At 43.7% G+C, this 24224-nt stretch overlaps 1 long non-coding RNA gene across 1 annotated transcript in view; it reads left to right on the top strand.

The window, feature by feature from the left end:
* Nucleotides 1-24224, top strand: part of LOC309380730 — a 745666-nt gene that overhangs the window by 490879 nt on the left and 230563 nt on the right. Inside the window, exon 2 of the long non-coding RNA XR_014173087.1 lies at nucleotides 4444-4572. This is a non-coding gene — a long non-coding RNA (uncharacterized lncRNA). The remainder of the gene's footprint in view (nucleotides 1-4443; nucleotides 4573-24224) is intronic.

The following is a 24224-nucleotide window of genomic DNA, read 5'->3' as shown; positions in this document are numbered from 1 at the left end:
CCGTTTATCCTCATATATATTGAGGATAGAGCCCCTCATGGGGGCTTCTCAAAGATTCAAACCTTGGTCTTCTCAAGGTCGAAGAGATCGTAATGTCGCTAGCCTGATTTGATTACTTAGGTTATGTTCAATATAACCACACACACATTTTTTTAAAAAAAATAATCACTGAAAGATCACTTCTGACACTGCTGAAAATGTCCACAAAGAGTGCCCCAATTTGGCTGAGCCCTGTGAGTTTACAGTACATCGGGGCTAGCACACTGGCTTGCCCTGTACTTGCCTGGCCCCATCTTTGAAAAACTGGGGGGGGGAGGGCTTGGCTCCTCCCCTTCCTCCCCCACCCCCAATGCTACCCCGGTGTAGGGAACATTCATTCCTGCAATTTTCATCTGCAGGCTGAAGTGGTGCAATGCAGGAAATGTTTTGTCATGGGATGTGTTACTTTTGTCTGCATTACCCAGCTTGAACCGTGGTCTGCCCCAGTAAGGGACGCTCAGCTAAAGCTGCAATTCTGTAATCAAGAGGGGAACATGGTAGCTATGCATGATACTGTGGAAAAAGTGGATTGGGAGCTCCATTTCTTGTAGTACTACGGCCATAACCCAGGGCCATCCAATGAAGCTGAATGATGGGATGTTCAGGGCAGACAAAAGGAAGTGTAGACCACATAGGCACCTTTGTTTCCATGAGGTATAGTGATGACCATCAACTTGGATGGTTTTAAAAGGGATTTAGGCAAATGAATGGAGGATGAGGCTCTCAGTGGCCAGGGGTGTATTAATTACTCCCAGCAGGGGCAGATCTTGGTAATATTTTGCCCTATGAGAGGCCATTTGACACAAGCTTGAGTGGGACAAAGGATTGAGTGGGAAGGAGGCGTGAGGCTCTGGTAGGGTCCTAGAACCCTCCTACCTCCTCACAAAGCCCAGTAAGCACTTGTCTGGCTTCAGAAAGGAGGAGGGAGGACTCTGGGACCTTGTCAGAAGACCTTGTCTGTCCTGAAGCCAGAAAGCACATATCAAGCTTTGAGAAGGCACCCTTCTCAGCTGCACACCCAGAGCAATTGCACCACTTGCACTGCCCTAAATCCACCCCTGTACCAGGGGCAGTGTGCCTCTCAAAACCAGGCCATAGAATCATAGAATTGCAGAGGTGGAAGGGACCCCAAGGGTCATCTTGCCCAACCCTCTGCAATGCAGGAATCTCAACTAAAGCATCCATGACAGATGACCATCCAACCTTTGCATAAAAACCTCCTGTAAAGGAGAGTCCACCACCTCCCAGGGTAGTCCATTCCACTGTCGAACATCTCTCATCATTCAAAAGTTTTTCCTGATTCCCAATTGCTGGGAATCACAACCAAGAGAGGACTACCATGTTCATGTCCTTCTGACTGACCACAGTGAGTACAAGGCTTTGGACTAGATAGGTCTTTGGCCTGACCCAGCAATGTTCCTCTTAATGTTCTTAAGCTCATTGACCTTAGACACACTGAATCAATGGGACTTAGTTCTGAGTAGAAATATTTATCATCATCATCATCAATAATAATAATATTGGTATACTATGAGAGGCCATTTGACACAAGCTTGAGTGGGACAAAGGATTGAGTGGGAAGGAGGCATGAGGCTCTGGTAGGGTCCTAGAACCCTCCTACCTCCTCACAAAGCCCAGTAAGCACTTGTCTGGCTTCAGAAAGGAGGAGGGAGGACTCTGGGACCTTGTCAGAAGACCTTGTCTGTCCTGAAGCCAGAAAGCACATATCAAGCTTTGAGAAGGCACCCTTCTCAGCTGCACACCCAGAGCAATTGCACCACTTGCACTGCCCTAAATCCACCCCTGTACCAGGGGCAGTGTGCCTCTCAAAACCAGGCCATAGAATCATAGAATTGCAGAGGTGGAAGGGACCCCAAGGGTCATCTTGCCCAACCCTCTGCAATGCAGGAATCTCAACTAAAGCATCCATGACAGATGACCATCCAACCTTTGCATAAAAACCTCCTGTAAAGGAGAGTCCACCACCTCCCAGGGTAGTCCATTCCACTGTCGAACATCTCTCATCATTCAAAAGTTTTTCCTGATTCCCAATTGCTGGGAATCACAACCAAGAGAGGACTACCATGTTCATGTCCTTCTGACTGACCACAGTGAGTACAAGGCTTTGGACTAGATAGGTCTTTGGCCTGACCCAGCAATGTTCCTCTTAATGTTCTTAAGCTCATTGACCTTAGACACACTGAATCAATGGGACTTAGTTCTGAGTAGAAATATTTATCATCATCATCATCAATAATAATAATATTGGTATACTGCTTAATAGGCAAAATCCCAAAGCAGTTTACATAAAACACAGTAAGATAATATTTTTTTTAAAAAAAAAACAGCAAAATTTATTTAAACCAAGATTACGAAGAAATACATCACTAAAGACAGAAAAGCCATCAGTAGCACATTCAGTTAAATATCAATAAATAATCAATGTAGGATTGAGCTGGAAGCCACATAGGATCTGGGCAATAATGACTTCTGCAATGTCAGGAATTGGGATGTTGATAATTCTCAGCACTGGCGTGACAAATAGCTGTCTCATAACTATACTTGGAATCGCGCACCTGATCAAATAAACTCACTATCTCTGCTTACAGGTTCAAACTGTTCCCCCCCTTCCCCCGATCTGGTGCCAAACTAGAGTGAAGCAAACATTTTTTCCTCCTAGACATTTCTCCTCCTACTCCATTACAAATTAATCTTGAATGTGACTCCATAAACTTTGCGTAATGTACTAAGAAACTCCCTAGTACTCCATGTGAATTAATTCTCCCGAACTGTGACATATTTGGTTTATTGCTGTTATATTGATTGTCTGGCTGCACTCTCCGAAAGCAGCTTGCTTGGAATTGCAGCCCACTAGGCAAATAGACCACAAAAAAGGCAAAATGAAACATAAAATGAATTAGAAATAAAAACATCAGACTTAAAAGCATATGATAAATGAGTCAGTGTGGAGCAGTGGCTAGCAGACTCTTGGGCCAGGCTGGCAGGAATTGAAATATCTACACAACCATTACTTTTGGGGGGAAGCCAAAGGCCTGTACAGACCTCTACTCCATCCATGGACCGAATGCCTGAAGTGGGGTGCAGGGTCACACTCAGTAGCCCCTGCTCTAACCTCTGTGCAATCAGATCATCTTCAGATGATCATCATTCATTCGCCAGCTCCTGCTTTTATTACTGTCAGTCGCCAAGCAACTTAGCACATACTAAAATCATAAGCACAGGCACAAATCATGCATAATATAAACATATTTAAGCTGCAATCCAAATCCCTGTTACTCTGAGGTGTTTGGACTGTGTGGAAGCATCCCTCTGCTCACTTCTGATGGCTCAGTTGGCGCAGACCTCCCCTTACCACTTGCTGAACATGCAAGTGGGTAGAGGGTTGGGCATGGCTGGTGCAGGGATAGGGCCCAATATTCCTACCCCCACCTCCGCCCTCCTCCACTGCTGTAAGTTACCAGGTCATTGATGCAGCAATGGCACAACTGTTCTGCAGAGTCCCAGCAGTGGCAGCAGGGAGTTAGGAATGCTCTGCCTCACAAAAACAGGCAATTTGTAAACACACACACAAAGCAACCCGACTCCATTTAACAGCAGCAGAAAGCCTTAACAGCACACTAACAGTGAATAACATCATCATAGCAAAAACAAAATCAAAAAAATCAAAAAATTCCTTCCAGTAGCACCTTAGAGACCAACTAAGTTTGTTATTGGTATGAGCTTTCGTGTGCATGCACACTTCTTCAGACTCCCTATTTTCCAGGGATAGTGCCAGATTTACAGGAGCCATCCCAGTTTCTGATTTGATCCCGGAATGTCCCGCTTTTCCTTAGGACATCACTGTTTTCATCAGAGAAATGTTTGAGGGTATGGTCAGATGTCCCTATTTTCATCAGAGAAACTTTGGTGGGTATGGGGTTATGCAGCTGCTGAGCAAGGAGATATGTAACTATGCAACCTTTAGAAGAAATCTGAAGGCATCCCTGTATAGGGGAGTTTTTTTAATATTTATTTTTTATGTTTTAAAATGTGTTGGAAACTGCCCAGAGTGGCTGGGGAAACACAGTCAGAGAAATGTTGGAGGGTGTGTCATAGTCATAGTCCATCAAAAGCTTGAGGGGGGGTCACTTTTCACCTGGCGTGGAAAAGATAGCAGTAAAGGTGCCAGGAACATCTCACTGTGGACAGCATTCCACCAATGGAGACTGAAGGTAGGGCTTTGTTGGTTGTGGAATGCCCTCCCTGGGGGAGGCATGTCTGGCACATACTTTTGTGCAGTGCTCACCATGAACACCTCCCTCGTTGGCAATGGCGGCCACCTGAGAGGTGCTGCAACTGAGTTCTGGTAAGTTCTGGCTGGGGGGGAGAAAGCCCTGTCTTCAGGCTAGGCCAGGCTTCCTCAACCTTGGCCCTCCAGATGTTTTGAGACTACAATTCCCATCATCTCTGACCACTGGTCCTGCTAGCTAGGGATCATGGGAGTTGTAGGCCAAAAACATCTGGAGGGCCGAGGTTGAGGAAGCCTGGGCTAGGCATTTGGGAAGGTCTGAACAAGGTTTCTCTCTCTGACTTACAAAGTTGTGGTGAAAATAAAATGAAAAAAATTGTTGCAATTTCACCTTGAGATCTTTGGACATTGGTACAAGTTTCATAAATGTGAGGAAGGTCTTTCTTGGTTAAATAATTCCTCCACTGCTCCCTACTTGGAGATAACAGTTGCAATTTGAAGTAGATCATCCGGCAATATTAGCACAACTGACACATATTCATTATGACCTAAAATTAATATATAACAGTCTGCCAGGAAAGCTTTCAAGAGGATTTACTGTGTAGTAAAATTGGCACAAATGATACTTCAGCATTTTGAGGGATCCTTTTCGCAGAGTTCGTCTTATTTTGTTAGATAATGATGACAGCATAATACGTATAAAAGCAAGAAGCACACACATATCACCCTCCAATTTCTGGAAGTGTGTAATGATTTTTTAAAAATGCAGTCAGTTTTAGCTTCATTTAATGCCAGGGAGACTATACCTGACTTGCTTACTATTGAAGCCATTTCCACACTGCACATTATGCCAGATGGCTTCTAACTTGACAGTAGTTGGATAACCAAATGATTTTGCTCTCAGGAGAAACTTAAAAAAAGAAAGAAAAAGCTTTCAGCACAGCACCAACATCAGCATACAAGATACTTTAAAGCTAAGATTCCTTTTGATCTGCAGCTGTGAAAACCTGGACATCAAACTGAAGAGGCAAATTAGAAATATTTTACCATAGAAAGATTCCTTCTCCTTACATTTCTTATACTGTGTTTTAATCAGAGCTGTGTGCAAATGGCCTATTAAAATTCTCCACCCTATTTACAGGAAGAGAATTGGGGGGGGGGGGGTTCACCAATTTCTCCAAGGGGAGGAGAAATTCTCCACAAGTTTCTCAGGGTTGGGACTCTCTGTGGTAGTAGGAGAATGCCTTCACCACCCCCCCAAGGTTTTGTTTTTGCAAATGATAGTGGCAACAATTGTACAGTGGTACCTCAGGTTACAGACGCTTCAGGTTACATACGCTTCAGGTTACAGACTCCGCTCACCCAGAAAAAGTACCTCGGGTTAAGAACTTTGCTTCAGGATGAGAACAGAAATCGTGCTCCGGTGGCACGGCAGCAGCAGGAGGCCCATTAGCTAAAGTGGTGCTTCAGGTTAAGAACAGTTTCAGGTTAATAACAGACCTCCGGAATGAATTAAGTACGCAACCAGAGGTACCACTGTACTTGAAGCTTGGCTATCATTTTACAACCACCACAATGCCCCAAACTTAGTGTTATTCTGGTGCATTGTATGTGTTGGCAATCAGCAAGGATGGTGGGGGGAATCACCACAAAAAAATGGTGGGGAACATTTGGAGAAAATTGTGTGTAGAGGCCTTCTTTTCTAGAGAGAGTAAGTAACAGGAAAACCTCATAAATTTTCTTGGCTCAGCTCAGCTCTAGCGTTTAATTTCTCACTCCCCTGGAAAATTTCATCATACAGTGGTGCCCCGCAAGACGAACGCCTCACAAGACGAAAAACCCGCTAGACGAAAGGGTTTTCTGTTTTGGAGGCGCTTCGCAAAACGAATTTCCCTATGGGCTTGCTTCGCAAGAAGAAAGCCCATAGGGAAATCTCCGGGGACCTCTTTTAAATGCTAGCGGTGGGGAGCAAAGCCTTTCGCCCCCCCCTCCGGCCTTCAGAAGAGGTCCAGGAAGGCCGGCGGGGGCTGAAAGGCTTTGCTCCCCACCGCCAGCATTTTAAAAGCAGTCCGGGATAGCAGGGAAGCGCTTCCCGCTATCCCGGAGGGCTTTTGAAGGCAGGCGGAGGGGAGCAAAGACTTTTGCCCCCCACCTGCCTTCAGAAGAGGTCCTGGACCAGCCCGCCCGCCAGCATTTTAAGATCGCCCCGGACAGCAGAGAAGTCTCCACTGTCCCGGGGGCTTTTAAAATGCTAGGGGACAGCAGCGAAGCCTTCGCTGCCGCCCGCCAGCATTTTAAGATCGCCCCAGGACAGCGGAGAAGTCTCCGCTGTCCCGGGAAGGCAGGCGGGGGGGGGGGGGGAAAGCAAAGACTTTCGCCCCCTGCCGGCCTTCAGAAGAGGTCGGGGGACAGACTGTCCCCGGACCTGGTCTGAAGGCGGTTTCCATAGGAACACATTAATTGATTTTTAATGCATTCCTATGGGAAACTGTGCTTCGCAAGACGAAAAACACGCAAGACGAAAAGACTTGCGGAACGAATTAATTTCGTCTTGCGAGGCACCACTGTATTCTTTTTGTCTATTTTGTGGCAATGTCTCACGGTCAAACCTGATAGCTATCTGTACCCAACCTTGCATTATATCTTGGCTTTTAGGTTTTTATTTCAGAGGACAGGAAAGATGGGAGGGGTGAGAGTGAGCTCTTTATTCAAAGAAACCAAAACAGTGCAAGACTAGCAATTCCAGTACAGTGGTACCTCGAGTTAAGTACTTAATTCATTCTGGAGGTCCGTACTTAACCTGAAACTGTTCTTAACCTGAAGACCACTTTAGCTAATGGGGCCTCCTGCTGCTGCTGCGTCACTGGAGCACGATTTCTGTTCTCATCCTGAAGCAAAGTTCTTAACCCGAGGTACCATTTCTGGGTTAGCGGAGTCTGTAACCTGAAGCGTATGTAACCCGAGGTACCACTTTAACTCTTCCCAGTGGTCTTGCTTCAGTGAGGCAGTTGTGAGGACTGAAGGTCCCTGCTTTCCCACCTCTTCAGGGTCTTTTCCAAGCAGTTGCAAACTGCATCTTTGCACAACCAATCTCTGCTCTGCTCTTTTCATTTATTTGCATGTTCTAGGAGACCAGGGGAAGTTTGTTGCAGGATGGGAGGGGAAAAGCCTTCCTGGATTCTTCAGCAGCCTGTCTTAACTCTGCCTCATGGCCAACCTACTCTCCTACTCTCTCTCTCTCATTATATTTCCTGTTTTACAATTTAAAATACTCATTTAAACATCCTTAAAATATAAATGACTTCCCTTCTTCTCTTTCCATGGTTCATTTTGCATATCTTAAATCCCTGCATATTTTACATAAACTAAACCATTCAGTATTCCATTATTATATCCATCAAAACTTATTTACATGGTTGAATTAGTCTTAATGCTGCCAGCATTTTCAACTGTACACAATTTCCCCCATATATCCAATAAACATTTTCCAATCTTCCAATTTTCTCTAAACGTATGTTCTTCTTCTCTTATTCGGTATGTTAGGTCTGCAAGCTGCGGATATTCTGTCAGCTTAAGTTGCCATTCTTCTTTAGTTGGGACCTCGCTTGCTTTCCATTTTTGGGCTAACAAAACACAGGCCGCCGTAGTCACATACATAGATAACCTTTTTTTACACCTGGGAATTTCAGCCTGAATCATCCCCAACAGAAAGGACTCTGGGTTTTTTTTTGGGGGGGGGAGTACGTTGAAACAGTTTTTTCAATTCATTATGGATCATTTCCCACATGCCCAACCTATTCTCCAGCCTCTGCTTCAGCCTCAGAGTCTGAGCTTCTATCTGCCACAGCCATTTCCTGCTCACTAAACCCTGCTACCTCTCCAGCTTCTGACATCTCCTCCTCCCAGTTTCTCCTTCTCCCTCTGACCACTCATTGTCCTCCCACCACCAATCCCCTGGCTCTGAGCCTTCTTCCCCTGGGGGTTTGCTTGGGGATTCACCAGCCAGTGCCTTCCACCATTCCTCTACATCCAGCCAGTCCATGACACCCTTCTAACCTTACAGTTCTCACAGTCTCCAAAACCATTGGTTTTTTGGGGGGATCTCAAGCCTAGAGGTTGCATGCAGCCCTCCAGGTCTTTCTGTATGGTTCACAGGACCCTACCCAGGCCACACCTCCCACCAACCCTGCTTCACACCCTCCTGAAGTATTTTTGCCTGCATGGAATGGGTCTTTGAATGTGCCTTTTGCTTGCATGGATGGAGAATGGAGAGTTGTATGTATGCTTAGGAACTTCCCCCTGTGCTCCCTGTCATAGCTGGCACTAGAGCTGTACAGCTTCTTCACATCCACTTCTCGCTCAGCTTCTATTCCTGAAGGCTTGTAGGTTGTCCTTTCCTCTGTATGTGGTTGAGAGAGGGGAGAAGGAAGGTCTATCTATCACCTTCCATTAGACTTGGGCACTAATGGCTCCTGTGTTCAACTGCCTTGAACTTCCAAGCATCTAAGTGGCTCCTAATGTACAGTCTCCCTGGCCCCTCTGGCAAGCCTATGACAAACCATTTCTTTATACTGCCGATCAACATATGTCTTCGGCAGCAGAAAAGAATTATCTGCGCTTGAAATAGAACATAATCGGTTTTAATGCCAGGAATTCATTCCCACCGCTATTAGCTGTTGTTGTTTCCCTCCAGGGCAATGCACAGTATCAGGCCAACAGCACAGAGCTGGATTATTTGGGGCAAGCATTCTTATGGGATGGCTGCTAGCTGCGCTTCTAAGTCTCTTCCTTACCTATCAACAAAATGCCTTTTGACATTCTACTCTAATTTCACATGATGCCGAATCAGATGTCATAGATGATAGAGGAGGCTCGGCAGAAGGTGTAATTTCCACCCTCGCTTTGCAGGGAATGAGATAGCGAGGCTCCGAAGAAGTGCATATGCATGCATGTAAATTGCTGCAAATGGAAACTCCATTTACTTTAAACATTTAATTTGTGGAAAATTGGCAATGAATGACTACAAATCGATCTCTTCCCATTCCTTTGTGAGGCTATTGACAAGCAGAGTGGTTTGAATTACTCGGTGCAGCAAAGTCAAAGCGCAGATGAAAATGCAAAAAATATCATAGCTGTGCTGATTTCCAGGTGGGTGTAACTCTGAAGGTTGCCTACAGCACAGAAGCTGTACACAATATTGGCGGCCAAGTTGTGCCACGGTGGGCTCAGAAAATAAGCCATTGTGGCACATCAAAGACAGAATGAAGCAACAGCATCCTTGGGTTGGGTTAAAGGTCGGCTGTTTGAATCCCTGTGACGGGGTGAGCTCCCATTGCTCTGTCCCAGCTCCTGCCAACCTAGCAGTTTGAAAGCACATCAAAGTGCAAGTAGATAAATAGGTACCACTCCAGCGGGAAGGTAAATGGCGTTTCCGTGTGCGGCTCTGGTTTCACCAGAAGCATCTTAGTCATGCTGGCCACATGACCTGGAAAAACTGTCTGCGGACAAACGTTGGCTCCCTCGGCCAGTAAAGTGAGATGAGCGCTGCAACCCCAGAGTCATTTGCGACTGGACTTAACTGTCAGGGGTCCTTTACCTTTACCCCATATACACCCAGTTGATCACTGCACCCAGAAAGAGAGCATCTCCTGAACATACCAGAGGTCCATTCCTTTTATTATTATTAATAATTTTTATAGGTTTTTTTTTAAAAAAAGAAACAATAATGCAACAACATTTCAGATTTTACGATCAATCAGTCAATCTAGGATCTCCCCTCCCTCCCTCTATGATTTCCCCAAAATTTCAATTCATGCTGAATGTTATAGTTACTCCATGCCTTCTCTTCTGCAAGAAACAAAAAAACAAAACTCCGCTGTCCTTTCCCCTGCTGCTCTCAGTTAAATCCTATTTGCGTCTCAGAGATCCATTCCATACAAAGGGGGCCTTTAGTATGCCCTCCGATTACATACCAGGCACCATTCCCATTGCCATTTGTATTCGAAACTGCTTTTACATATGAAAATGTTTGAATGGTTTTATGTATAAAAGCGGGGACGCGGGTGGCGCTGTGGGTAAAACCTCAGCGCCTAGGACTTGCCGATCGCATGGTCGCCGGTCTGAATCCCCGCGGTTTGAAAGCACCTCCGGGTGCAAGTAGATAAATAGGGATCGCTTACCAGCGGGAAGGTAAACGGCGTTCCGTGTGCTGCGCTGGCTCACCAGATGCAGCTTGTCACGCTGGCCACGTGACCCAGAAGTGTCTGCGGACAGCGCTGGCTCCCAGCCTATAGAGTGAGATGAGCGCACAACCCTAGAGTCTGTCAAGACTGGCCCGTACGGGCAGGGGTACCTTCACCTTTACCTATGTATAAAAGCATGTTTGTTTTTTTAATGTTCTATTTGCTTTTTTTATATAAATGAACTTGGGCAAGGCAACTGTTTTTACTGCTCAGGTTTTATTGTGCAATTGCTTAAATATGTTATATGGGAAGTGATTCATAAATGGAATCAAATAAACAAAGAAAGCAAACAAGCTGAGTCAGGGCAGAGATCCTGACCTTTTCATCTGGACGGGGTTGTTACTTGTGCCTCTTTCTTCCATTTAAATAAATCTGCCCTTGCTAGCAAGCAGTGATCTACATATAGATGCATGGGGAAGGGGCATAGCTGTCAACTTTCCCCTTTTCTTGCAAGGAATCCTATTCGGAATAAGGGAATTTCCCTTTAAAAATAGGAAACGTTGACAGCTATGGGTGTGTGTGTCTCTAGGTGGGTTTTGTGCAAACTGCATGTGCAAAGTACATTTCCTCATTCTGATCCTGCAGCTGTAAATTTAGTCTGGGTTTCCCATACATGCACGATTCCCCTGTAATTATTGTTCTGGGAACCTCTTTTACAAGTCACCTGCTTTCTCCTTGCAATCTGACCTGTGGCAGGATAATGGTGGTGGAGGATGCTTTGGGGGCACAGGATTAGACTTTGTAGCCTTTTGGTGCATTCTGATGTTAGCCTATGAAACAAGTGCATGATGTATTTGTGGCTTCTCCACTTAGTACTTGCCAGTGTCCTCTATTTTCTTAAAAAAACACAACAAAAAACATGAGGTAGAAATTCAATATCAAGAACTGATTATTTTCCAGTGTACAAAGTTCAGGCTTAAAGATACAGGATTCCCCCCTCCCTCCTTGACATTGCTTTTATCAGTAAAGGGCATTTACAAAACACTCAAAGAAAACCTTGGGGGAAAACATTAAACTGGGACTCTAAGCAGAGATGACTTTCAAAGACACAATGCATTTCAAAACAGATCTGGGACTTCAGAAGGCAAAAAGGTAGGAAATTATATACACTGCAACTTACATCAGTAAGGATGCTGCTACAAGTTCTTCAAGGAAGGTACAAAGCAGATGGTATATTCTAATTTTTTGACCACCTACATCATTATTATTATTATTTATTAAACTTGTATACCCTCAGATCTCAGGGCAGTCAAATGCATTGGGCCCATTGGAGTTTTGTGAGCACGTCCGCAAAATGCCAAGAGGACTTCAAGGATGCCCTCCCCCCACTTGTTTTCTCTTCCACCTCTTTCAACAAAGTATTTTTTATTTCTGGTCATGCTTCTTCCTTCAATAGTAATAATAATAATAATAATAATAATAATAATAATAATAATAATACTTTCAGATTCAGGTAGGTAGCTGTGTTGGTCTGACACAGTCAAAATAAATTTAAAAATTGTCCAGTAGCACCTTAGAGACCAACTAAGTTTGTTCTGGGTATAAGCTTTTGTATGCATGCATACTTCTTCAGATACACACTTCAGATGAAGAAGTGTGCATGCACACAAAAGCTTATACCCAGAACAAACTTAGTCGGTCTCTAAGGTGCTACTGGACAATTTTTTAAAAATTAATATTACTTTTATTACTTATATCCTGACCATCTGGCTGGGTTTGCCCAGCCAGTCTGGGCTGCTTACAGCATATAAAAACATAATAGAACATCAAACATTAAAAAACAGAATACTTTATGCAGACAATAAATAAACCAATAATAGCTACTCCCTTCCGCTTATGGGTTGGAAGAGTAGAGTGGACAAGGAAAGGATGAAGTTTAAAAGGCAGGTGGAGGAAAGACCCCTGAGAGTCCGGAAGTGGCCAGCGAAAAGAGAATCTGTTTCCTTCTGTGGAATCATAGACTGGACCATAAAGTCCATAATTACCCAGCAGGATGTGAGATGCACAGCATCATCTGCAGCCTTAGAGAAAGGCCTATGTCCAATGGGTTTGCAATCCAAGCAGAGTGGAGTACAGCCATCCTTGAAGTCTACCCTCTTCAGAAATGGGCATAGTTGGCACACTAACATAAGGTGAACAAAATTGCTCTTGGCAACAGCCACTACATAAGCATCTAGGAACAACACTAGTTTCAGCGGGGCCCAAACTGCTAAACAGATCTTTCAAGAGGAATGCAACGGAACAGGCTGATACTCTACTACCTTACCAGCTGCTTTCCTTCACTTCTTTCTTGAGTGCCCTATTGGCTTGTATCAGGTGACCAAGCCATGGAAGAACTCTACTGCCTTATCTAGTGAGATTATTCAGCGTGGGCTGCAATGTTAGTCCTAGCTGGGCTTAGTTGCTAGCACTGAAAAGTGATCACAAGCATTTTTAGAGAACCAATTATATTCATAACCAGCCACATGGCCCTGTATTTTATGAGTTTAGGGTGTTTTAGTGGTTTTTATTGTATTTTTGTTGTACACTGTCACTAAATCTTTTTCTTGGAAGTTGGCAGTTTCCCTTTTAAATAGATGAAAATTCTGATAGGTAACTTCCAAGCGTGAAGAGTCCCCCTCTCCCTTTGGGAACTTCACAGATAAGAATTAACCAGCATTTAATATATTTATAGTCCTTTTATTACAGCATCATATTGCAAGCACAAATATACAACTCTATGCAAGGAGGCAGTTAGCTACTCTAAACCCTCCTTCCAACTTCTGCAGCAATTAAGGTACCAATGGGAAGTTCCTCCCTCCCTCCGACTCCTTTGCTCTCTGATACTGTGCTGGTCCCGGGGGGAAAGGTACCGTGGGTGTAGCAGAGTCCACACGAAGAGGGGCGAGGTCCGAGGCGGAGAGCCAGGCGGGGAACAGGAACGCTGGAACAGGAGGCTGAGCAGGGAACAGGAACACTGGATGAACAGGAGGCCGAGCAGGGATCAGGAACACAGGAAGGTCAGAAGCCAACAACAACATTGCTCCCGCAACCTGGGGCTGGGCTGACTGGGCTTTTATCCTCTTCTAAGGCCGGGGGCGGTCCCTGCCCCCAGGAGCCCCGCCTCCTCTGGCCTTAAGGCGAGCACTCCTCCTGGGGGCAACCAGTTCCCTTCGCCTCTCTGCCCTAAGCCTCTGCAGATCAGGAGAGGCCGAAGGGTTACTGGGCCCTGGAGGAGGCTCACCTGTGGCCACTGAGTCGTCAAGCCCCTCTGGGGCCAGAAGGGCTTCACCTGGGGCCAGCTCCTGATGCTCTGCCACAGGTACAGGCTCTTCAGCAACTAGGCCTTGCCCCAGTTCAGCCGGCCCTGGAGGCGGGGACTCCTGTGCAGGCTGGGATTCCTCTGGTTCATCCTCTGATTCGGAATCCCAGGCCATCACAGATACGTTCAGACCTTCGAGTCCATCATGGGGAGGGACCCCCATGCTCTCAAGTGATGTCACAACTAGCTGCCCCCTCCCTTCTGACTCCCTTGTCATTATCTTTTAACTGGGTAACTCCTCCCTAAACTGTTCAGCTCCTGTTTCTCTCTCTGCTTTTGAACACACTGTGGACAAGGGGGGTGGGTGCGACTCTTCCATCGGAGAGAAGCTGTTCTGCCACAGAATGCATTCCCCAGTCTTCGTCTTCAGACCATTCCTGGATGGCAACACCGAAACATCTGCACTATGGCATTGTTTCACAAACCCCTTACACCTCTTGGTCTCCTGGTTCCTTTCTCCACAACTGTAGCTCTGTTTAGACAGCAATCTTCTTACAACTCTCAACACCCTGAACAAACTGCCCCTATTCCCCTTCCAGAGCTACAGTTCCCATAATTCCCTCAGAAGAGGGACTAACTGTCAAACCACTCTGAGAACTGTAACCCTGTGAGGGGAATCGGAGTATCTTAAAAACTCTTGGAACCTTTAACAAATTACAGTTCTCATAATTATTTGGATGAAACCAGTTTGGCTGACGGCTAGCTGGGAGAGGTTCCTTGGACTCCCCTGTGGGGACAAGCCCCTCTTGAAATGACCATGCTGTAAGACCTGGACTCCCTCCGTGCAGACTGAAGGCGTAAATAGGTGAACAAACCATATTTCTTAAAACGATGACAGTCTCTGCAGTGTCTCAATCCTCCAAAGGAACACAGACCCTGGGTGAGTGTTTGGAGACCCCTGGGGCCTTGCAGAGTGTGGGGGTGGCACACGACTTTTGTAACAGCACACTGCTGATGGGGACTAATTCAGATTGCATTGTTATCTAGAGTGAGAAGTATCTGGTGGTGGCAAGAGGCTGAGCGTTGCACCGTGTTTTCAGCAACAATTGAAAGATGTATCAAAGACCTGTGCCTTTCTCTTGCAGAGGCGGAGGGAAAAAAACAGCTGCAGGCACCAAAAGAAGTAGTCCCTGGAATGCAATTAAGCTCAATCGCCTCCTAATGTATTCTATACCCTTTACAGCCATTACATTTCCAATGTAATGCATTACTTAAAGTAACAATTATCAAGTGATTTGAATTGCTTCCTCGCAAGATGTTACAATCAGAAGAATACTATTTACATATAAACTATCGAGAAATAGTGCTTCAAAATGCAAAGGTAGACAAATGGATTTAATTTTATCTTCTGTCTAGAAGCAATTATGCCATGCAAATGAGCCCATACCTGATCTTGAACAACAGTTGTGACACCAGGGCTCCCCTAAAGAGGGATTATGAATGACAGTCAATGCAGGGTGGGTGAAATCTAAAAAATGGACTTGATTTTGCCATTGGAAGCAATGCTATCTATTGTTAGTTGGTGGAGTAATTGCTAAGGTTATTAGTTCCTAGAAATAGAATGGATTATTTGAAGTATTTCATGAGACCTCAGAGTTCCAGCTGGCCCATTCATAGGAGCCAACTCTAGGAGGTTGTGGGTGCTTGGGCATCCACAATAATATAATTTGGGGGGCTGGGTACCCACAAAGTCAACGAAGAAAGCCGGTAGGCAGCAGTGGCACTACCTTCACCCTCCACAGTCAGCCAGAGAGGCATCCTTTTCCAGGGGGTGAGTGGTGGGACTTGGACATGGAGGCAGAGTCTCTCTGCCTCTGAGTCTGAGCCCCTCCCATGGAAAAGGGTGCCTTGCTGGCTATGGATAGGAAGGAGGAAGAGGATCCGCAGGCCACCACAACTTCCGCATTTTGGCAGCGGGCACCCACAATCCCGAGGGCGAGATGGCACCCCTGGGCCCATCCATCACAGGTGACCCCAGTATCTAGTCAACATAGAGGTGGAGTTTTCAACAGAAAGCTAGTGCTTTTGAGTTTCATGGCTGCAATCGGCCAGCAGCTATCATTTCCGTTAATTTTCCTTTTCCTTTTGCTACCGGTAAGTGTTATTTCGCTTAATTATTCACTTTGCAAAGAAGAATAACTGAAGCTTGCTATGCAACCATTATACCGGAGATCCCAATTCTTCCATTTAATCGCCAGCTAATTATTAGTTTTTTGTTCCTTTGTTTTCTGTCCACTGAAAATTACAAACTTATTTTGAGATTTGCTTCAATTGGTTTTATCTTCCCTACACCCTTGCAGCTGAAAAGGTTCCCCTCACCTGTATAATTCCATAAATTATCAGTGTAACATGGTGTATGTGGGTACTTGTAAACAATCCTTTGACCCACAGGATCTGTTTGGTCACTCCTGGTGAAGGAAATGGAGACAAGTTGTTGAGATAACCTAGGGACTGAGAATGGGCAAGTGGAAGAAAAGATGTCTGAAGGAATGTTGATGCTACAAGTTGTTTAGTCGAATTTCCTTCTGACTCTGGCACGTTGAGATATTGAGGATGAACACTGTGTGGCCTCTTCATTTATAAATCTGTCGTTGTCATTAATTGCACATGGAGTTCTTAAAAATCTTAAACACATCCCTGAACATTTACTATAAGGGGTAAGCTAGATGCTTTGGTGGACACATGTATTTTTGAAAGTGTTGATTTATTGTATATGCATCCTTTGTCCAGTAGCATATGTTCTTGCTTGGATTTAATTATTAAATTAGTTGAATGTAAAGAAGTGTTTTGCTGAGAAAACTGAATTTCCTAACAGAGTCGAATGCTGCCTGCCTTCCAAACATGGAATCAGTATATTTGAAGGTTAGTCAAAGGTGCAGGACTCCCAGCGCAAGTTGGACTAATGTTTGGAGTGCTAGTTAAATTAAAAAATGATTTTGGTCTGGCCATGTTGAAATCTCATACACCATCTATTCTTGTGGCAGTTCTCCCATGAATCTTATATATTTCAAGAGAGCAGATGTTTTCATGTGATATCTCATATCTTATAGATTCAGTTCATCTGCATTTAGAATTATGATACGTATTTTGCTTTGGCTACAGTAACTTTTTGCTCAGACACAAAATCACCGAGCAAAATATCTACTTTACAGCACTCAGATTTTAAAGAAAAAAGAGGGGGGAATAGGAACATACAAATTCAGTTTCTAAGTTCTGTTACTGTATCAATCTAGGAATATAACAGTGCAAAATAGAAATTATTAAAATAATGCCACAATGCTGCTCTGTTTTTTGCACATGTACACACACACACACACACACAGAGAGAGAGAGAGAGAGAGAGAGAGAGAGAGAGAGAGAGCACAAGGTTGTATTAAAAGCAGAGCATGGTTGCTAAGAAACAACTAGGTTCTCCTTTAAAGAATTCTGCTAAAAGAAGCAGGCTTCTTCATTTTCTCAGTCTAAGCAATGTCTCTGTTTACAAGGATGCTTAAGTGAATGTTTTGCGGGGGTTTCCTGAAACAGGATACTTCATCTTGAAAAATTGTCCTTTATTCCACAGCATCACAACTCCACAGAGTACAATGGAAGCATCTTCTTTGGAACTGAAGTGTTTTGAAAGAACCACCATCAAGGCATCACAACCCCCCCTTGGCATGACACCGCGGCACTTCTTAATCACAGAAATACATTGGGACTGCTTCCTTCCTACATTTTTCTTGATTTCATTCCCCGTGTGTGAGATGCAACATGAATGTGAGCAAAATACATTAGAACAATATGTTCTTTTAAAAATCTGTCTCCAACATGACTAGGTTTCCAGGTGTTTGTTTTAAAGCAGCCTTCCCCAACTTGGTGCCCTCCAGATATGTTGAAGAACAACTAGGAGCAGGGGGGGGTGAGACCCATTTTGCCACTTGAGAATGCATCCCTTACCTAGGTTGGGTGGCATCAGGAAGTGGAATGATGGCAGGATCCAGTGAGATCTCGTGAGATCTCATGAGATTTTGGCAAGATTTTGTGAGATCTCATGGGAAGTTGGCGCTGATGCCACAGCCACTTGTCCACTGTTGATGGAGGCAGTGAGGTGTCTACAGAGGCAACATCTCAGGGGCTTCCTCCACCTGATATGGCAGCTTCACTCTGCCTCATGGGTGGACCAGCCTTGAAAAGGAATAGATGAAGCTGTCAGTTTTGCTTTCTCTCAGTTTCTCATGATTTTACTACTTCCTGAGTTCTCTACATTTCTGTATCAGTTTACAATTTCTTAAGTCCTCATGAAAACTCATCAGCATTTTAATGTGAATTTTCCTTGACATACACATTTTTAGATTCAACTTCCCCCAACACACACATTTTTTGCAAGGAATATTCTCTCTCTCTCTCTCTCTCTCTCTCTCTCTCTCTCTCTCTCTCTCTCTCTCTCTCTTTTTCTTTTTTTCATGTCCCTTCTCATGCACACCTTCTCCAATATGCACATTTTTTTTGCATATCATTTGGTCAGAAAACTTCATTGCAACATTTGGGGATGTATGAATTTCAAAGGACAACTGAATTTTGCGTATGTTTTTGGGAAGCCAAACCTAACTTCTTCCCCATCCCTAACTACAACTCATGTCAGCAACGGCCAGGCATCATGGGAGCTGTCATCTAAAACATCTGGAAGCCTTCTCCATGTGGGAAGAGGCTATTTGAAAGCTTTGGTAGCTGTCCAGGAAGGAAGAACTTATTGCTGCAATTTCCAGTGAATTTATTTCAAGATGAACTGACTGCCATTATGGGTTTATCAAATGTTTAAATGCTGTTGTTGATGTTGCATGCAAAGAGCTGTAATGCTTTGTACAGGTGCAGAAGCATTCATTTGTACTCTTTCAGGGCTAACTGTGCATGGCGCCACATTTCATTTCCCCTCTTTATTTTGTAAAATTCAGATAAAAGCAACAGCAGTGTATACGGTCTTTTATCATCTTGACGTTTTTCATTCCAAAGCGCAAGGAGGAATGGCAAATCTATCCGGAGAATGGTTATTGATCGGCAGTCCTTCTTAAACTCAAATATAATAGGTAATCTTCATATTATATTGAATCAACTTATTCATGTATGGTATATGCGTTTACTTTTGCCAATGTAGATGGCTCAGTTGTAGATGAAGTGCCTTTAAAATGAGTAAGTGTGTGGGAGGGTGATTATTTGGAAGGCAAAACTTGGCATGATGTGGGAGATTGGTGATCATGGATTATTTGCAGAAGTTTGGCACAGGAAGCCCAGACACCCAGAACTTCCTCTCTGGGCCTAATAGCAGTTTCAAAACAGTGTGGACTATTTACTGCAGTGGCAAAAAGGAAAGGGTGAAACTAATGGTGTTAAATTCTCAAGAATCATCTTTTGGAGAATATTCTTGAGAATATTCTTATTCTCGATAATATTCCCCGGAGAATATTCTCACCTCACATCACTAAGTGAAACTCTCTTCCTCTGCTTAGAACCACACCTCCAGTTCTCCCTCTCTTCTCTGCTTTTGTTTTGGGTTCATTTTTCACATTAGATTTAATGAGCAAACAATCTGTGCATGTGTGTACACAAGTATCTGAGCTGTACACATCTAATGTTCAACAACATGCCGTGGCTGACTGGGTCTAAAAATATTGGTTGTCAGGAGACAAAAGGGGCCCACCCACAACTATAAGGCTATCATTTAATTTTTATGATAAATAAATAAATTTTTCAAAAAATACATAAGTGGAAAAGGTGCAATTAATTTTTAATGAAATAAATGTATATATATATTTAGTAATTACAGTGTACATATGTACATATATTGTACATATGACTGGAAGTATACAGTAGATACCAAATGTAAATACAGATAGATATACTGGTAATTGAGTTTTAAAATTATTATGAGGATTTTATTATATTGGAACTTCTATTATATTTTCAAGCTACTAAAAAACATATCAAACATATTGTCTAATGTATAAGGGGCCCCACTTGTCATTGGACAAGCTGACACCATGGCCAGTTTGCCACTGACAACATGTGTACAGTTGAGCTGAACAAATGTACACTCTTTCACTCAAACACTTCCACATGTTCCTCTCTTTAGTATAACACAGTGAACAATTTGCTGGTTTCCATATTATGGGTGTTGAGGACCGTACTTAACAAAAGAAATCATGCTGACCTCCAAGACAAACACACACATACACTTTTGCTTCAATATTTCTTGTACGATGTGTGATCTTTCTCACACATTCACAAACACACAAAGGGGGAGTACTATTGTGCCTATGGGGCACAATTTCTGCACACTAACACACAGACCACATGTTTAATGGCAGTGTGCAATCCTGCTTCTCCTTCCCATATTTGTGAACATATGAGGAAAATAATCTGAACGACCTTCCTGAAACACTGTTGTAAAGCTGTCCATGGTGGTAGCTCAGTTTTATACCGAAATGGGGGAGGTAAAAAGGTAAAGGTAAAGGACCCCTGGACAGTTAAGTCCAGTCAAAGGCGACTATGGAGTTGCAGCGCTCATCTCGCTTTCAGGCCGAGGAAGTTGGAGTTTGTCCACAGAGAGCTTTCCGGGTCATATGGCCAGCATGACTAAACCACTTCTGGCACAATGGAACACTGTGACGGAAACCAGAGCACACAGAAACGCTGTTTACCTTCCCACCTAAGCGGTACTTTTTTATCTACTTGCACATCATGCTTTCAAACCGCTAGGTTGGCAGGAGCTGGGACCGAGCAATGGGAGCTCACCCCATCATGGGGATTTGAACCACCAACCTTCTGACTGGCAAGCCCAAGAGGCTCAGTGGTTTAGACCACAGTGCCACCAATGGGAAGGAATCTGGTTGTGTTAGTGCAAACTCTTCCCATCATAGTGTTTGAGGAGTGCATTACCTCTCTTTAAAGCTAGCTGTTTTTGTTGATACAAGTAACTCCAGGAAGTGAATTTAATGGGGTTTGTTGGCTTTGGTGAAGACTATTGCTGGGGAAATAGACTCGCACACCTGGATACACGTGGGGAAACTGGCCATTGTTTCTGCAATACACTAGAGTGGCAGGATTTAATACACACTTCTGGCCTATCACACTTGGCTCATCAAATCTTTATTTAGAAAATAACAAGAAGGGCTCATATTTTTGTTCTACTTATCTAAGCTTTATTATTCTGTCTGCTCCCCAAGAGTCATTTCTGGGAATCCTTCCAAGAGAGTTAGAGACCATCTGTGGGCCTTAGCGCACTATAAACAAAGAGGATGATCTCAAGAAGAGCTACTGTGTGAGAAGACCAATGGAGATTTATATAAACAAACTCTACAGTTTGGCTTGGAGTACTTCTTAGGCTGCAACTAGGCTGTGACTGACAAAGAGTGGCTGACTCATTTAAAATTTCTAATTGCTCCAACTGACTAGAGTTGATAGAACGGTTACTGCAGTCATTTGGTCACACTCAGCCAGTTACCGCCGCTCATTTAAATCCACTTAATCCCCCCCCCCGCCTGAATTATCCTTGACTTGAAATAGTGGAAGACCTGAATTTTAACCAAACAATTAGGGGTTGGGTTGCATCCAGATTGTCAGTATTTTATGGGAGGGATTCAAAGAGCATACCAGAAAGATAGTCTTGTGCAATTAAAGTGGATTAAAGGGTTTTGGTACAACAAATCCATTTCAAGAAAAACACCGACTTTTTGAGGTTAAGAAAGGGATGCGTAAATGAACGGAAAAGTGTGGGATGAAAGAATGATTGCCAGGAAGGGATATAAACAGTAGAAGCCAAACAGGGTGAATGCTCATTGGCACATAGCCTCCCCACAAACAAATCAGAATTAAGGTTCAATAAAGAGTGGGCATAATCTAACCGCTATTAGTGCTATTCACTAAGGAAAAATGAAATTTTTGAGCAACGTTTACCCGGCAGCGTGGCACACAATATATGCTTTGAACATGCTGGAAGTTGTGCTGAGACATTAGCACTGATGTGCGGAAAACAGTATCCTATACCAAGCAAAGCCATAGCCTAAAAGAAACACAACAAAGCTGTCTACCTACAGATTTCTTTGTAGGGTACCAAGGAAGAGGGATATTGGATGAACTTTGAAGGTCATCTTGAGCTGCTGTTCCTACCTAATGGCACTGTGGGAAAGTGAGGAATGATTCACATAGCCTTTCTTGCTCAAGTTTAATTTCAAGTGGTCGGTGTTTTTGGCAGAGAAACCTGATATCCCAGAAACCATCAGCCATCATTAATGCTTTTCAATTGTTTCCCATTTCATAACGCCAAGGTAACCTCTGGCCTTGAAGGTTGAGCCACAGCTGCCATCAGTCCCAGTCAACATGGCCAACAGTTAGGAAGAGAAATCATGGGAGTCAAACAACATCTTGGAGACCACATGCTTTCCATCCCATATAAATTACTATTTATTTTGTGTGTTACAGCTTGGTGTGAATGCTATTTGGGTTTTCTTTCTCTTTCTCTTGTCATGTAGATACCGCTGATACAAAGAGGTGGCTGTAGTTTTGAGATATGTTCAGCCCAAACCACAGGCTAGTGAAAATGTACAATTTAATTCACTTTTGTCCTATGCATCCCATTCCATTAGTTCTAAGTTGCACTTGGAGGTGGGAGAAAAGTTGTGTAGCTTTTACTACATTTGACATTTGTCCCTGTATTGTTTTTTTCTTCTTATCTTTTTCTTATCAAGCAATGTGCCACCAACCAGCAAAAAAATCACCCTAAATACAATCAGATTTGACTACAATTTAATATCACTGATGACAGGTGACGCTAATCCAGAGTGCAAGCCACAGCTTTTCAGGAAGAATTGTCCTTGCTCTGAATTAGAATAACAGAATTATAGAGTTGGAAGGGACCCCAAGGGTCATTTAGTCCAATCCCCTACAATGCAGGAATCAAACCAATTGTTCCCCAAACTTCTCCTCTCTCCCCCTCTCCGCTCCTCCTCATGGCATCAAAATAGACAGCTATTTTTGTGACAGAAAAGAAAGATTGCAGCTGACCTGCCTTTGAATAACACCAAGCAAAGCTTAGTGAACCTTTTCAAATCTCCACATAAAAAAAATCCATTGGAGAATGTTCAACTTATCCCTAGCGGAATCCATTTTTAGAGGTCTTTGGTGCACGGTTTGTTAATGGATAGTTTCCAAAGCCATGCTTCCAGTTCATCCTAAATTAATTTTTGTAACAGCAGCAGCAGGCGCAAATCGTGCCATTTTGACATTTAGCCCTCATAAACCCATAATTTCAAACACTGTCATTTGTACTCTTTCTGTGCCTTTAAAGTATATGTGAAAAAGCTTTCTTCGTCATCACTTCTGACACTTTGAGTTGCTCGCCATTGCTTTTACTTTCCCTCCTGTGAGGCTAATGGGGCAACTTAAAACAAAGTCGTTGAATTGGGGCAAATATCAAATGCACTTAGAGGCTGATCCTTAACATGTTTTCCCCAAAAGTAAGCCGTGCTCAGTTTAAGAGACTAACTTTCTTGTAAGCAGAGTATCTTTTATTTTATTTTAACAGTCCTGTTGCTTACTTGCAGTATCAGTATCAGGCCCTAGACAGCTTGAACCAGGAAGGACCAGTACATGATTTGAGGGGAACCTCAGCAATGAATAATCAGCTGTGGGCCCTCCTTAAACTCCCCCAACTCCCTGATTCCTTTATGCTTAGTCATTGATATCTTCTGATGGGGCACTTGGTAATTCCATATGCTCCTTACGTTCAGCTGACCTTTACCAAGGACCAAGCCTATAGGTGGTAGGCCCTGTCCCATGGACCTCCTTAGTCAACAGAGTTTCATCAGGAGTCACCCGTGCTCATTTTTAGATGCCTTCTATACTGTAAATTGCAATATTCTGACAGGATTTCAAACCTGAGATTCTTTGCCAACCAGCTCTTACCAATGTGTTTGGCAATTTATTTATTTACTGTACTACTGTTTTTTTTTAGTTTGTAGGTTTCCTTGTGATAGTTTTATACGAATTTAGACGTATTTGAATAAATTTTTTAAAAATGCTCCTCCCTGTCAGGTTTACCTGGTGGCGGTGACAACAGCGGCTCTCATCAGTGCCAGTGTGGCGTAGTGTTTAAGAGCGGTAGATTCATAATCTGGGGGACTGGGTTGGCGTCTCCACTCCTCCACATGCAGCTGCTGGGTGACCTTGGGCCAGTCACACTTCTTTGAAGTCTCTCAGCCCCACTGACCTCACAGAGTGTTTGTTGTGGGGGAGGAAGGGAAAGGAGAATGTTAGAAGAAGTAGAAGAAGAGTTTGGATTTGATATCCCACCTTTCACTCCCTTTAAGGAGTCTCAAAGTGGCTAACATTCTCCTTTCCCTTCCTCCCCCACAACAAACAC

Source organism: Podarcis melisellensis (genome assembly GCF_964234715.1).
Source record: "Podarcis melisellensis genome assembly, chromosome: 11".
Lineage (NCBI taxonomy): Eukaryota > Metazoa > Chordata > Lepidosauria > Squamata > Lacertidae > Podarcis > Podarcis melisellensis.
The sequence above is the reverse complement of the archived record's forward strand: the minus strand, read 5'-3'. Positions and strand labels throughout refer to the sequence as shown.